The sequence below is a fragment of the Mus caroli genome, chromosome 8, assembly GCF_900094665.2.
Source record: "Mus caroli chromosome 8, CAROLI_EIJ_v1.1, whole genome shotgun sequence".
Classification (NCBI taxonomy): Eukaryota; Metazoa; Chordata; class Mammalia; order Rodentia; family Muridae; genus Mus; species Mus caroli.
The window spans coordinates 79067982-79084024 of NC_034577.1; the positions used below are offsets into that span (position 1 = coordinate 79067982).

The following is a 16043-nucleotide window of genomic DNA, read 5'->3' on the forward strand; positions in this document are numbered from 1 at the left end:
ATCTCAGGGTTGTTTTGATTTGCATTTCCCTGATGATTAAGGATGTTGAACATTTTTTCAGGTGTTTCTCTGCCATTCGGTATTCCTCAGGTGAGACTTATACCCTGCTATGCTGCAGTGTAAACTGCCTTCCTGTCTCAACTGCAGAAGCCCTCGTCTGGCCGTATGTGGCACAGTGTCTTTTGCCGAGGCTGGTGCTCCACCCAGACCCCTAGAATCTAGTTGCAGGGCATTCACCATGTTTACTGGCATCCTAGGTGTGTGTGGGCTCTGCAGCTTGCCTTCAACTGGTCCCCAGCTGCTCTTTTTCTCTTCTCATATGATGCTCCCCACCCTCAAGGGCCAACCTAGCTAGCTGTGTTTACCTCAGGTGAGCCTGGCTCCCCTATGTGGCTTCCGGTCCTGCCCATCCTCCACCTGTATCCCCTTCCTACACAGGTTAGGCCCATATACCCCTGAAAATGGCTTAGAGTGCAGGCTCTGTGTCTAGCATTAGAGCCTTGTGTTTGCCCGATACCTGTCCTTTAATGGCATGCAGCCCCGGTGCCTTCATATAATTATTGCTCACAACGCTGTCCAGTGGCTGCGTCCAGAGTAAACAGTAAGAGAGCAAGGAACTTGCTGGGTTAGGATCAGATCCAAACAGGGGCTGAGGTTTTCTATCCCAAGCTGCTGCCCTCACCAGGGTCCTCACCTCTGCTATCCTCACAGAACACTAAGAGGATGACCAGCCCACCCCAGCCTACTCTGCATCTGTACCACAGTACACAGATCCATGCATGCTTTCACTCAGCTTCACCATCTCCTTATTCGCCAGATCTTTACTGAGCATAAGTGTCCCCACAGCAACACAGAGTGGGACAGACAAGAGGCTGCCCTCTGGTTACAGGAAGCTGACCACATCAAATCACAGACAAGCTATGTAGCCAGAGGTTAGAGGTGCAGGGGACAGAGCTCCCCATCAGCTACAACAACCATTTCCCTTCCTAGCAGAGTACCAGTGGCATTAAGATATCACCAGCTTGGCTACCCCTAAACCTACAAGATGGTAGATATACCCCTACCCATGGGTCCCAGGCAGGCTTCACAGAACTAAGGGTCCTTGCAGTGCCCACCCCACCCCCACAGTGCCTCAAGAGGAAATGTGGTACTTTCTCAAGCCAATGAGGCAAAGGTAAACTGCTAGAGAGTTGAGCATTTCTAGGGATAGTATCCCAGATTTAAAGAGAAAGCCATAAGAAAGGCTGGTCTCCAGGTGTGGTGGCACATGCCTTTAATCCCAGCACTCGGGAGGCAGAGGCAGGCGGATTTCTGAGTTCGAGGCCAGCCTGGTCTACAAAGTGAGTTCCAGGACAGCCAGGGCTATACAGAGAAACCCTGTCTTAAAAAAAAAAAAAAAGGAAGGGAGAAAGAAAAGGAAGGAAGGAAGGAAGGAAGGAAGGAAGGAAGGAAGGAAGGAAGGAAGAAAAAGAAAGACTGGTCTCTCCTTCCTCTGTTTTGTCTCTTCTAAAAGTGATATCTAGAGCATTGTAACCCACAGGCAAAGCCACACCATATATCAGTGAACAGAGAAACAACTGCCCTTCTCCGGGCCCTTCTCTGAGAAGCTGGAGCATCAGCTCTGGAGCTCTCTGGAGCGGTTTCCTAGCTCACTGCCCCCAGCTGAACACAGATCGGTCAGATCTACTTCTGTTCCCGCTGCGCCCCCATCTCTCCCCTCTGTGCTTGCCGAGCAGTAGGTAGACTGCTCATATTTGTGGAATGAGTAGTGTGTTGTTGTCCCCAGTAGCAGACCTGGCAATGAGACTTCATGAGCCATATGAAGGGAGTGTTCCAGAGGACAAAAATAAGGGAATAGAGATAGGACAAGGGTGGGTGAGGGGGCAGAGCACTGGAGCCAGGCTGTCCCCCTCACCTCCACTCCTCAACGTCAGACTGCAGGGTTCTTCAGGGGACACAGAAACATTGCTGAAGCAATGGCAGGAAGCAACGAGGACCTGGGTGCGGTGCCTGTGTCTGTCAGTACAACCGTCTGGCTTTCTACTGCTGTGATGAAATACTGTGACCAAAAGCCACTTGGGTAGGAAAGAGGTTATTTCACATTACAGCTTCTAAGTCCACCACTGTGGGAAAGCCAGGGCAGAAACCTAGAGCAGAAGCCAAGGAAACACTACCTACTGGCCTGTTCCTCGTGGCTTGCCCATCCTGTTTCCTTATACCATCTAGGACCACTTACCCATGGGTGCCACTGCCCAAAGTGAGATGGACCCTCCCACATCAATTATCAGTCAAGAAAATGTCCCACAGACAAATTCTGTGGAGGGACATTTTTTTCAGTTGATGGTCTCTTCCCAACTGATTCTAGCTGTGTTGAGATGACAAATAGTAGCCAGCATACCATCCAAACAGACAGCAAAGCCAAGGCAGCCTTCAGGCCTGCTGTCACTTCATCTTGTCCTTCCTAGGACCAGAGGGGATACTGCCTGCTCAGGAAAGCCAAGAGGAGCCTGCCTCTACTGAAATGTAAAAAGTACACTGTGCATATCAAAAGCATTATTGTGTTTCACTGTGCATCGCCAGATTCTTCTTGCAAAACATTGAAGCTTAGTTCATAATTTGGTGATAAAATATTGATTATTTATCCACAGCCGCATGCAGAGGTCCAAAGCACGTAAACAGGATACCCACCCTGCATTATCTTATATTTTAAGTCAATATGAAGATGGACATTCTACCCCTGAGACCAATTTCGATCAAATACTTTTGTCAATAAAAAGATACTAATGTCTGAGTGTGTCCGTTCCTCCTGTTAGTCTGGGTTCTGCTTCTCCACACACCAGCTGCCTCCAAGAGAGGCTTCCAAACTCCAGCAGCTCCTGGTCAGCCTGCACTTTCCTTTATTCAAGCCATATGAGTGAGAAATATCAAGGGCATGGTGGGTTGGCGGGGAGCTGCCCACTTAACCCCACATCCCAGTGAGAGGGAATGAAGATAAAGTGAATACAACTTACAAGTGTATCTGGGAGACGCTTCACTGCCATCCTTAGCAACTGCTTGTCTTCTGCTTCCAAGACAGAGCAGAGGTGTGGACTGTCTCTGAGCATCTGCCCTGCTTGCCTACCCGGCAGGTAGGCCACCTGAATCTCAGATAGAACCTCTTCCTAATCTGTTTTTTTACTTCTAAATTGTTTATTGGGTATGAATTTTGCAAGTGTTACCTGTATTAGCAGTAACAGTGGAGTTGAAGAGTATTATATGTTTCTAGGCTGCACAGTGAGAGCCACAATAGTGTGGTAAAACAGATGTGGCCCTTTTCAAGGCCACAGCTCTTACTGATGGCAGATTCAGCTCGCTTACACCTTTCTGGGTTTGTGGGCCTGGTTTAGTGATCTAGTGAGTGTCACGATGTCTTCTGCTAGCCTTATGGAATGGATCACGTCCTTCCTACCAAAAAGGGGAACACAGACACTCAAGAGATCTTTAGCTTCACTGCTACATGCACAATGTCAGAATGCTGGATAAATGTACCTGTCTGCTCCATTGGTTCATCTCACACACTGGGCTGTGACTAGGCAGGAGAACTCTGGGATTTACCAGTGAACCAAACAGGTATTCCAGTGGGCTCTCAAATAGCAGTAATGAATAAATACTGGTTAGACTGGGTTAGTCAGCGACTGCACTAGAAGGAAGGAGGCAATGTAAGAAGACTGAGAATTGCAGCTTTAAACAGAGAAGGCAAATGTGAGCCAAACCACCACAAGAGAGGTGGAGGAGCTGGAGGGATCGCTGTAGAGGGGAAGGGCAGAATTTCCAGGCACTCGCAGGAGCCAGTGCCAGCATCCTGGGTCAGGGATGTGCCTGAGCTATTTGAAGAAAACTGAGTGCCTGGGATGAAGGGAGTTGAATGTTCATGATTAAATCAGAAGAATGAGTCTAAGCTTCCTGGGGTCTCCTTACCCACCCTGCACCACACAGAGTCTCCAGGGAGAATATACTAAGACACGACAGGACCCTGGACGCAGCTGGGCAAGAAGCAACAAGCCCAGCATTTCTTTTTCAGGTAACAAAGCCACTTGTAACTGGCAATGTCCTGATTGGACCTGGACATACAAACTCTAGGCCAGGGAAACTTGAGGGCTTGGCCTGTGGTGGGGTTAGAAAGACCCCCACCCCTGTTGGCTAATTCCGGGGCCCAGAAAAATCCTAGCATTGGGGCAAAGTCTGGAATCTGTCTATACGGGAGAAGCCTACAGCATTGGCAGGTGAGAAGGAACCTTTCAAATTTGCAATTTTCAAGTGTCAGAATGATATCGTGCCTCTCCTCTGATGCCTGGCATGAGAAACAGGTCCTCCTGGTTCCCATCAACACGTCTGCTGGGTGAGGGTGGCCTTTGCTCTCTCAACCATCCAGACCCTGGCTGAGAATGCCAACTCCAACACCGGCTACCACAGTACCCAACCCCACGCTCCCAAGGACAAGACCTAAGGTCTGCACAGTACTTCTAGAAGATTCTAGTCTAGTCAGAGGCTCTCTCAGCACCTCTGTTCAAGGTATTAGAGAGACAGAAACACACAGGTTGTCCTCTGAACGGTAAGCAATCCAGCAGACAGGCATCCCTTTAATTCAGCCTATACAGGATACACTTCATAAGGCAGGACACTAGGTGCAGGGCCCAGACTCCCACCAGGAAAGATCAATATTCACCTGTGAGCACTTATGTGTGGCCCATGACATAAGACCTTTGTGCAACGGTTTCAAAGCAAAAACAGCCAAGGTGAGCAGAGAGAGAGATTGGTCCTGGCTTGAGCATCTGAGACCTGAAAGCCTATCCCCAGTGACACACTTCTTTCAACAAAACCACACCTCCTAATAGTGTCACTCCCTATGGACCTATGGTGGGCACTTTCGTTCAAACCACCATACCTCACTCAGCTCATAAATCAAGAAGCAAGAGTCCTCAAACCTCGAGATTAGGACAAGCCTCCACACCTGGCCTACAGACCTGGATAGAGCGGGGCACACACAGGACAAGGCCCATCCAGCCAGCTGGACTCTCCAACTTCATTTTCTGAACAGAGAGGGCAAGAGGAGTTGTATGTCTGGAGATGCAGTCAAGAGAATTGGTCCTAGACACTTGAAGACATCAGTTCAAATCCAGATCTGGTCGGCTGCGTGATCTTGGGCCACTCACACAACTTCTCAGAGCTGCATCCTCACCAGTGATGGAGAGCTGGTGCCCACTTCACCCAGCACTAGGATCCCATATGTACTAGCTCCTGCTGGCTCATTTGTAGTATGCTTTTCCCCTGACCGAGCTTCCATGGACCTCCTCCTCACATGGAGTCGAACTCACTGGGTACTGGTGGTCAGGGGTGATTTCCAGAGCTTGGTCATAGAGACCCTGCGACTACTGTCTAGATAATTCACTGGGGGAAGCAGCTGGCACGGCATAAGGACATGGCAGCCACCGCAGGACAAAGTCACATGCTGACAGCCTCAGGCCACCCACCTGTAGACAGCCAGCATTAAAGGTTCAGTTATGTGAGTGAACCATGATGAAGGGGAACCTCCTGCCCCACTCACCCTCCGAATGACAGCAGCCTAAGTACCATGGCATCTGAAGGCTCTTAAGGCAGAGCTACCCCCTGCTGCCACCCTGAACTTACACCCAGCAAAAGACGGGATGTCCCTCATGCTGTCTTTCCTGACAGTGCTGTCAGCGGACCTGTTAGACAGCAGTAGATAATTATTCCAGGCAGGTCTCATCTTGATGTGGCCACTCCTCAGATAACACGTGAGATTCTTCCCCCCTACCATGCATGGACTTTTCTGCAGAGCCCCACCGAAGCCACTTGTTCTGTGTGAAACCTTGTCTTCAAATATGTGTGTGGCTCCCATGTGGAATTCCAGCTCCTCGGAAGCTCAGTCAGGAGAATTGCTGTGAGTTCTAAGCCAGCTAAGCTACATAGTGACCTTCACATCTGGGCTACAGAGTAGAGCCCTGCCTCCAAAACCAAATGCTATCGACATCTGTCTCTTCCCCTGGACCCTTTGGAGTGTTGCCCCCTCCAGGAAGCCCACCAGATCCAGTGGAGACTCTTTCCTTCACATGCCTACAAAAGTACTCTCTGCTGTCCCTTATTGGAAGACTTGCCACATGGCCTCAGAGGGCCAGAGCCAAACTTTTTTTTTTTTTTTAACCTATGCTTTGGCTACTATGAGGCTCAGTTCCACTACAGATGACCGCCAGGGCTTTGCAGTGGGAAGACTTCAATGCTAACCTAATTCCTTACTCTCTATGGGATTAGTCAGTGATAGCCTGACCTCATTTTATCTTCCTGATCTTAAGGTATTTTTGCCCTGACTTCCTCATCTATCTTTTTTATTGATTTGTGTGTGTGTTCTTCTGTAAATTGCAACAAATCCTTGGTGAAATGAGGCAACATTAGCTCATCTTTTCTGGTCTGGGACGTGGGCAGAGACTCTGAGTGTAGGAAGCAGACGTCTTCTGCTACCCATGGGTAGTGCAGCCTTGACATTCCTTTCACTTCTTGTCTCCTGCCTCACCTCCCCACGGTGGCCACATTCTGTCTGGCAGGTGGGATGTGTGGAGTGAATGCCCTCAGGAAGAGTCTAGGCCTTTACCATAGTACCTCACCAGCATAGTCATCTATGGCTGTTGAACTGTCACCTGTGGTCATCATCCAGAACCAAGGCTTTTCTATAAGGAGCCAAGAAACCTGTGGAAGGAGCTTGCCCTCTCCTGGGGCAATGGTAGATGGCCATTCAAGGCTCAACCACACCAAGGGCACAGACTCAACTGCCACTAAACCCCAGAGCAGGGAAGAAGCACACTGGCTTAGGAACCCCGGGCAAGATAAACACCACCCAACAGCACTGATCTGGGGAAGAAAGGGGTCTTGATTTTTGTGGGCCTCAATGAAACCTCAGGGAGGTTACATTGTAATTCTCGGTAAGAAGTCAGTATCATTAAGACTAGCCCACTAACTGCCCACCTCTAGCTTTCTGCTGAGCAGACACTCTTGGATTTCAATTAGCTTATCACATCATGGGCAACAGGGGGTGAGCATATGAACAGAAAGGATGCTAATGGGCTCTTTTCTGTGGTACTGTTTTTCTTTTTCATTAAAAAGCCTACTTGCAGTCTCACATGCATGGGCATATACACATAAACACAGGCGCACACACACTCTCAAGGACTCTTACTGCTCCAGGTCCCCATCCATGGTGAAGGGATTGCAGATTGTGAGTTCTGGCTGGTAAATGTGGATTGGGCCAATCCCTGAGCAAAGTCTCCATAGTTTTGCTTCCACCCCATTTGCACAGTGAAGGCCTAGAGCTGAGTCGGAGTGGGTAAGTTCCCAAGATCCATTCAAAGAAATGACTCCTGAGCTAGGTAGCAGGAGTCTTGGAAGGCCAAAGGAGCATTGTAAGCTTGAGGCCAGCCTAAGCAACACAGTAGCAAATCCCTCAACAACAACAGCAACACAAAGGCTGGAGAGATGGCTCAGTGGTTAAGAACACTGACTGCTCTTCCAGAAGTCCTGAGTTCAAATCCCCACAACCACATGGTGGCTCACAACCATCTGTAATGAGATCTGACACCTTCTTCAGGCTTGTCTGAAGACAGCAACAGTGTACTCATAAATAAAATAAATCTTTAAAACAACAAAAACCAAAACAACTCCTGTCCCAGGGTTTACAGGAATAACATCAGAGTATGTAAAAATTTTTGGCAAAGATTAAAAAAAAAAACCACACAAAGGGAGCCCACATTAGTCAGCAATGGGGCCACACCGAATAACAAAAGCACCAACTTCCCTATTAATAGGCTTAATACTGTTTGTTTGTTTGTTTTGTTTTGTTTTGTTTTCCAAGACAAGAGTTTATATGTGTAGCCCTGGCTGTCCTGGAACTCACTCTGTAGACCAGGCTGGGCTCGAACTCAGAAATCTGCCTGCCTCTGCCTCCCAAGTGCTGGGATTAAAGGCGTGTTCCACCACTGCCCGGCTTAATACTGTCTTAATTGCCCAATCACTTCTATTTTATTAATTAAACTGAAGGATCTGAATTTGTTACTCCTTAATAAATACAGTGTATTTACTTAACAAAATGTTTACAAAGATGAGGACCAGTGGATGGCAATAAGGCTAAACTTTATCCTATAGAGCTGAGAACCACCAAGCCACCACCCACTGGGCAGGAGAAAGAAAGGACAAAGTGATAGTTTCTCAAGCCTCAAGCTGCTCTGAAACATTTAGAAGGTTCTGTAGTCCCTGGTTGCCTGACATAGCTAGAATTATAAGGGGCAATATCTCTTAGAGTCTGCATTATTTTTCTTAATTCACTCAAACTACCATGAGTGAAGAGTCTGGCCTGTAAAGTCAGTATGATACCTGAGTGTGACATCAGTTTTACCCTTGCTAAGTGGGAGATGAAGAGGAGAGAAGGAGGGCTTACAAAACTGCCCAGCCACATCAACGCTTGTCTCAAAAGTCTAACAAGAAAGGCATTTTTCCCCTTTTATGACAAAATTTTTGTTTGAAACGATTAAAAGATTCACCAAAAGAACCAAATAAAAGCAATACTACAGCTGGCTTAGCACCATGGACAGAGGCAGGTGTCTGCTGTCTTCTGTGTGAGCCAGATAAGCAAAGAAAGCGGCAGTGGGTGCTGTGTCTCTGGGGAGGAAAGGGGGCTGAAAAGGGGTTGACACATATCTATAACTTATTCTGCCTGTATCACACTGGGCTATTTAGAATATCTTCTGTCCTCCCATCCAGAGGACATGCAGTGTCATTCCCAAAATGGTGGTGACCCAGCATTTGTGTAAGATGTGCATGAGTAGACAAAAGGAAACGTTATATAAAGCCCATCAAAACCCACTCCTGGAAACACCAGTAGTAGGCAAAACCCCGGAGTTTCCTGCTTAGCAGATGGGTGGATGTCTCTCATGTGTAGCCTCGAGCAGGACTCCTTGCTTCTAAGAATGATGGTGCTGCCTTTCTCCTTGTGGCTGGCCACCTCCTGACTTGGCTTCTATAGTTGCTGTACTTGTCACATCGAAATAGAGGAGGACACTCATGAACAAACACTCAAATATTTTCCCAAGCTAAGCTTGGAAAGGCACATGTCACCTTTGCTCAGTTGTCTCTGATCAGAACTCAGTCCTCAGCATATAGACATATAGAGAAGGTAGGTAGGTAGGTAGGTAGGTAGGTAGGTAGGTAGGTAGGTAGATAGATAGGTAGATGGGTAGATGGGTGGATAGGTGGGTACATAGATATTTAGATAGGTAGGTACATAATAGATGGATAGGAAGATAGGTAGATAAGATAGATAGATAGATAGATAGATAGATAGATAGATAGATAGATAGATAGATAGATAGATAGATAGACAGAAGACAGACAGGCCTGTCATTGCTGGTGTTTCTAGTTCAGCCATTGGGCCAAGGCCTGAGGATTTTTAAAAAATTATTTTTATGTGCATGTCTGTGCACCCATGTGCATCTCTGGTGCTTCCAGAGGTCAGAAGAGGGTTTCCGGATCACCTGGAATTTCAGTTACAGATAGTTGTGAGTCACCATGTGGGTACTGGACATCGTACCCAGGTACTCTGGAAGAGAAGTGCTCTTGACCATTGAGATGTCTCTGTCCAGCGCCTCCTCAGGAATATTTTTGATGTGTAAATTAGATTTCCTTCTATTGCAAGGAATAAAAAGGGCTCACCAGTCTTAAATAAGATAAGTCACTGGCTCATGTGTGTAAGACTGGATCACAGCATGACCCAGACTTCAACATCTTCACAGGAATATCTGGGCTGTCTGTCATTCATGTCCTCCATGAAGGTGCTCAGGCAGGCTACAACTCAATATAGCTGACAACAACAGCTCCTAGCATGTGTTTTTATCAGTGATCCTAAGAGGTTTTTCTTTTCTCACCATAAAAGTCACATGGTATATCCTGTTGGTACTAAGTGTCCTAATTAGGGCCCATATTCCATGTAATCAAAAAGATGGTGCCCTTGGCCAGGCCTGGGCCATGGCAGCCTTAGAAAGGCCTATCCTGTATAATGCAGACAAGCTAAAACAGACACAGGCAACTCCCCGGAGAGCCACCATACTGCTGTTCTCTGATAGAAAAGACTGGTGCCAAGCAAGCCTCGACTAACACTATCACATCAGCATTCCTCATGATGGCTTTGAGCAGGCTGCAGTCCTGCGAGACTCAAAGCTTTCTGCAAAGCTGTAGAAGCAGAAGGGTGCCCCCCCCCCACCAGCCTCTCAGTGCTTCACCCATTCACTGGTCATGTGACAGCACAACTCTCCAGATTCCTGTTAGAAGGCAAGGATTGTCTTTGGCCCCTTTGCATAGACTCCACCAGCAGTCTTTCTCTCAAAATCCTTACCCCATCCTGCAAGGTTAGAGCATACCTCCAAACACCTCAGAGACCTTAGGGGAGAACTACTCCTAAAGCCTACCAGACCTGAAATGGACCAGGAAATCAGTTCAGCATTCTGTAGGTATGGCCATCATATATGTGAGTGTGAAAGCCTTCATTAAATTACCCAAGGAGGCTCATCCTGAAGTGGGACAGCAGCACCAGGTATGGCTTCTCTAACATCCAGAGAGATGCTTCAAGTATTTCATGATAGGAGTCCATGCACCAGTTTGCATTCTGGCGAAGCAGGAAGCTTTGGGTCAACCTGACATGATAGCTTTGTCAACATTTCTCCAAGTGGACTCCTTGTTACCCAGAGCATAGCAGTCAGTTTTTGTTCCTTTAAGGAAATAAATACCAAGGCAGGCTACAAAGAACAAGATTCAGTTCACAGTCCCAGAGGCGGGAAGACCCACCAGTGAAGTGCCAGACCTGGCAAAGACCACTGGCTTCATCACATATCCAGATGGCATCACGGCAGAAGCACATTGTGGGGAGAGCATGCATACAGCAAAACCAAAGGTCAGGCTGGGAACGGTTAAACTCAGTCTTAAAACAACTTCCTTTAACAAGAACTCAGTCCTGCCAGGAGCACCTTAGTCCCTTCTGAGATCAGTAACCCAGTGACCTCCTTTTAGGTTGCACCTCTTATAGGACACATCACCTCTTAAGATCACCATACTTGGGACCAGTTCTCTAGCACATGAATCCTTAGCAGGACATACCACATCAAACCATAATACAGACTGATGTGACATTATATCCTGAGAGAAACTAAAGCATTTGATGTCCATGTGAGTTGGGGAGAAGCTGGACTAGATAGGATTTTTTTTCTGCAGGACTTCAATCCTTTAATATTCTGATGTGTGAGTCTCAGCCTTCCTAATGCTGAGCCTTTTTTTTTATTATTCTTTCATTTACTATATCCTGACCTCAGTTTCCCCTTCCTCTACTCCTTCCAGTCTGCCACACACATACCTTCCTCTGCCCAAGATCTACTCCTGCTCAGTTTCCTTTATGCTGCGATTCTTTCATATAGTTCCGCATGTGGTGACCCCTAACCATAACATTATTTTTGTTGCTACTTAATAACTGTAATTTTGCTGCTGTTAATATATGTGTTTTCCAATGGTCTTAGGTAACCTTGGTGAAAGGTCTCTCACACACACACACACACACACACACACACACACACACACACACACCCCAAAGTTGCAACTGACAGGTTGTGAACCACTTCTCTAGAAGAAGCAGACTGAGGTTGGCAGTTTTATTTAACAAAGCCCTCTTTGGTTTGTAGCATCCTATGAAACTTTTCCCAAGATGTGGATTTATGAATTGTCCCATGGGGAACTGTGTCCTTGGGGAATATATGCAAATGACGGCGACTGGGTTTGTGCAGCTGTGAAGAGGTCAGGTAACGGCTTTTTAAGAGTTCCCAGAGGAGGTAAGGTTGCCGATTTTAGCAGAAACCAGACTTTTTGCCTGAATTAGAACAAATGAGGTGTCAGTGTTTTTCACAAAGCTGGTGGCATCTCAGGTGTCTGGGAACTGAGAAGTGCTAGACACAAGGGCACTGGGGCTTGCATGCCTTGGGCTCAGTCTCTGCTCTGCCATTCAGGAGCTGTGCAGACTTGAGCAAGGCGCTTGCTCCTTCTAAGCATTGTCCTCCTCCTTGAGAGAGGATGAATCCAGCTGAGGTGGGGAGTGGGCAGTGTCTGGGAAGTGGAAGTGCCCGCCCAGTGGCTGAGACAAAGGTTGCTCTTGGCTTCTCCCTCACAGCCAACTGCCTATCCCATAGGGCTTTGCTGGTGGTCAGGAAACCTCCAGGAGGTGCTGGCCCTTCTTCCCAGCCCTCTTGTGGCAGCTGAGCTAAGTGGCATGGAACCTTGATTCCTTCCCATCTACCCCAGCATCTTCCCACATCCTCCTAAAGACATTGTTGGTCTCCCCTTGGGCCAACAAGCAACATGGAAACAGATGCAGAGGCCCCACTGTTTGCTAACACTCACAGACTGTCCTTCAGGTCACCCTCTGTGATGTGCCACTGAGGGGGAGCCAATTCTCGAGTGCCTATTCTATCAGAGTCGGCCTCTGTCTGCATCTGTCACTGCTGATTGCATTTGAATGACTTTGCCTCTTTTTTAAATAAAAGATTTATGCCTTAGCTGTTGGAGCCTGCCTTTATTTGAAAATTTAATCTTGTTTCTAGGAGTCTAGATTAACTTATTAGATTTAGGCATCCCTCTTGTGGTGCTGGGAGAGAGGTGGAGCCTGCTTTCTGCACAGGCCTCACTGCCAGCCAGCAAACGTAGATGAAGCGGTATCTCAGCACACTTGGGACACTGCTTCTGCGGCAGGGATTCCTGGGTCGCCTGAGTCAATGTCCAGGCCTCAGCTCCAGAATCTGTGTTTCCTGCCAGGGCTATGCATCAAACCCACCCTCCTTCTAGCTTCATGAAGGGCACCACCATTCTGGTGAGGGCTGTATCAAGTAGTCCTGTCCCCCACCCACCCACCCACCCATCCACCCATGTCTCCAGTCTTCTGTCTTGAGAGAGCTCTGCTCTACTGCTTGTGTCACAAGGTTGGGTCTTGCATTTGACTCCTGTTGTGTGGGCACTTAACTCCTCTGACCAGGCCTCAGATCTCCTAGCCTGGTACTGCTAAACCACATCTCATAGGCACTTAGCATGAACACTGTAGGGGAGTGTAGTCTGCTTACTGCTACTACATTGAACATCCTGGAGGATGGATCTAGAAGTTTCTTCCACTCGCATGCTGAAGACAGAAGTCCCAGAGCCTGACATGGACATTTAGCAAGGACCTCCGAGCAGCTGCACCCAACACAGGAGGTGGGAGGGGCCCTGTCACAATACACAATGGACCAAAATGCATCCCAGGAGTTTCAGAACGTAAGATCTAATCACCTCTCATTGGTCTCATAGTCAACACTCACAAGGGAGTGAAATTTGTGCATGAGGCTCTGGAAAGGGAAGTTAGAGCCATGGTTGGAGGCCTTCGGGGACATAGCCTGAGCATTGCCCTGGACACTTTGGTGACTGGGTTCAGCCAAGTGGTGGAGCACAACTCCCTTTGGAGTGAGGAAATGGCAATAAGAGGAGCGGTGAGTCCCAAGGTCACAACAGAGTCCAGCACCAGGGCCAGCTGTCCCAATCCAGCTGCCCGCATCCTTGCATCTGGGCTATGACTGAGCTGTGTCTACCTTTCTTAGATGCAAGCCCCAGCTCCTGAGAGAAGTGCACTTGAACAGAGGGTCTTTGGGAAGTCGGAAAAGTTAAGGAGGTTGTAGAAACCAGCCTTGACCATCTCCCAGGAAAATCAGCAGGCCTGCAGCTCTGGCTCTGAACGTCCTCCTCGGGGCTGCCTGCAGTGTGGGTCACACTGCATGGGCCACTATAGCACATAGTGCTCTCTGGTCCTGGATCTCCCCTGTCCTCACCAGCCCAGAGCAAAGCGCCTGCAGCCTTGACTTTCCCGCTGCACTCTCGCCATCTGCTGGTTAGTGGCAGAATAGCAACAAATCTACACGGGACAGTCGCCAGTCCCGGGACTACACCAAGAGTGCACAGGCACACACACTCATGCACCAGTGTGCACCTACAGACCCACATGCACACGTGCACGCACACGCAGGTGCACACAGGTAACGTGAACACACAGGCACATGTGTATACATTCCCACATAGACACAAACAAGCAAGCACGCGGCCAAGTTGAGTCTTAACTTGCTTCTTTTTGCCTTTTCCCCCCAGCTACTCATTTCGAGGATCATGAGTTTTTTACCTGAATACTCGCCTAGGATTTGAATGTCTTAGACTCTGGCCACAGCGGATGGACATCTGCTCTTGTGGCCCCTTGCTCAGAGTGAGAGCTAGACTGCATTTTGTTGCTTGGGTGGGAGGTCACGCTTCTCTTCTAGTCGGGTTCACCCAGTTGATGGGCCAGCAGGCGGCGATCAAGAGCAGCTTAAAAAGGAAAACCAATGCATGGATACTTCATTCCTCCTTAGAATAGAGAACAAAATACCCATGGAAGGAGTTACAGAAACAAAGTTTGGAGCTGGGATGAAAGGATGGACCATCCAGAGACTGCCCCACCCAGGGATCCATCCCATAATCAGCCATCAAATGCAGACACTATTGCATATGCCAGCAAGATTTTGCTGAAAGGACCCTGATATCGCTGTTTTTTGTGAGACTATGCCCGTGCCTGGCAAACAGAAGTGGATGCTCACAGTTAGCTATTGGATGGATCACAGGGCCCCCAATGAAGGAGCTAGAGAAAGTACCCAAGGAGCTAAAGGGGTCTGCAACCCTATAGGTGGAACAACAATATGAACTAACCAGTACCCCCAGAGCTCGTGTCTCTAGCTGCATATGTATCAGAAGAAGGCCTAGTCGGCCATCATTGGGAAGAGAGGCCCCTTGATCTCGCAAACTTTATATGCCTCAGTATGGGGAAACACCAGGGCCAAGAAGTGGAAGTGGGTGGGTAGGGGAGCAGGGTGTGGGGAGGGTTTAGGGGACTTTCGGGTAGCATTTGAAATGTAAATGAAGAAAATATCTAATAAAAATTGGGGAAAAAAACAAAAGGAGCAGCTTCTGGTTCCACTGACCAGCCTCGTGGACTGTTGCACGCTGAATCGGAACTTGTGCCTCGTGCTTTGTCACTTAGCAAACTAACTCCAAGGGAAGGAAGACACATAACTGCCCCCATAATTCATATGCCTGGGCCTTACGAGGTATTGAGAGGATCCCAGGCCAATAGCCAGGCTGTGGTTGGGATGACAGCATATGCAGGGACTCTAATGGAACACACAGGCTCTTATAAAGCTTACAGTGTCCATACTGATCCCAGTTTGGTTTGAAATGTGGATTTTATTCATCGTAGACTGCCTCAGTCGGCCCCCCTCAATCCGGGGAGAAATCAGGGTTCCAGTTACAGGTGGGCAGGGAGTCAGCGAGAAAAGGGTGACAAACAGACATGGACACAAGGGAGTGTGATATCTGAATGCAATTTGTCAACGTGAGCATCAGTCTTATATATTACAGAAAACAGAGAAGTTAAGTGATACATTAAGACCTTCTAAGGTGCATTGAAGTTATCTGATGCAAAATTACTTTTTACAACAAAACAGAAGAATGCATACTAAAAGCTAACAGGAACCAACTGGGACCAAAAGCAGCCCCACCTAAGGTCAGCTTAATCTTAGAAGCAAGGGGCAAGGTCTTCATGCCCTTGCCATAGTTCCAATTCTAGTCTATTGTATAGTCCACCTTCCCCCTGGGCCATTGTAAATTCCTGTGTATGGGAGTGACTCTGCTATCCAAACCCAGGGTCGGCTCTAGGACTGCCTAGGACATCGGAACACTGGTGGAGGCTAATCTAACTTAGCTATATGTCAAAATCAATCCTTAGAGGCTCTTATAATAAAACAATACTGAGGGAAAGCACACAGATCCTTTCACCAACTAAAGCAAGGACAGATTTGGAACATTCCTTTTACAGGATGCCACGGTTCCAGGAGACTAAGTTTCCGTGACCTTTTCGCCTC

General features: G+C 48.0%; 1 long non-coding RNA gene across 1 annotated transcript in view; it reads left to right on the top strand.

The window, feature by feature from the left end:
* LOC110300937 overlaps positions 1-2749 on the top strand; it is a 15193-nt gene extending 12444 nt beyond the window's left edge. The window contains exon 4 of the long non-coding RNA XR_003837378.1: positions 2649-2749. This is a non-coding gene — a long non-coding RNA (uncharacterized LOC110300937). The remainder of the gene's footprint in view (positions 1-2648) is intronic.
* The last annotated feature ends 13294 nt before the right edge of the window (positions 2750-16043 follow it).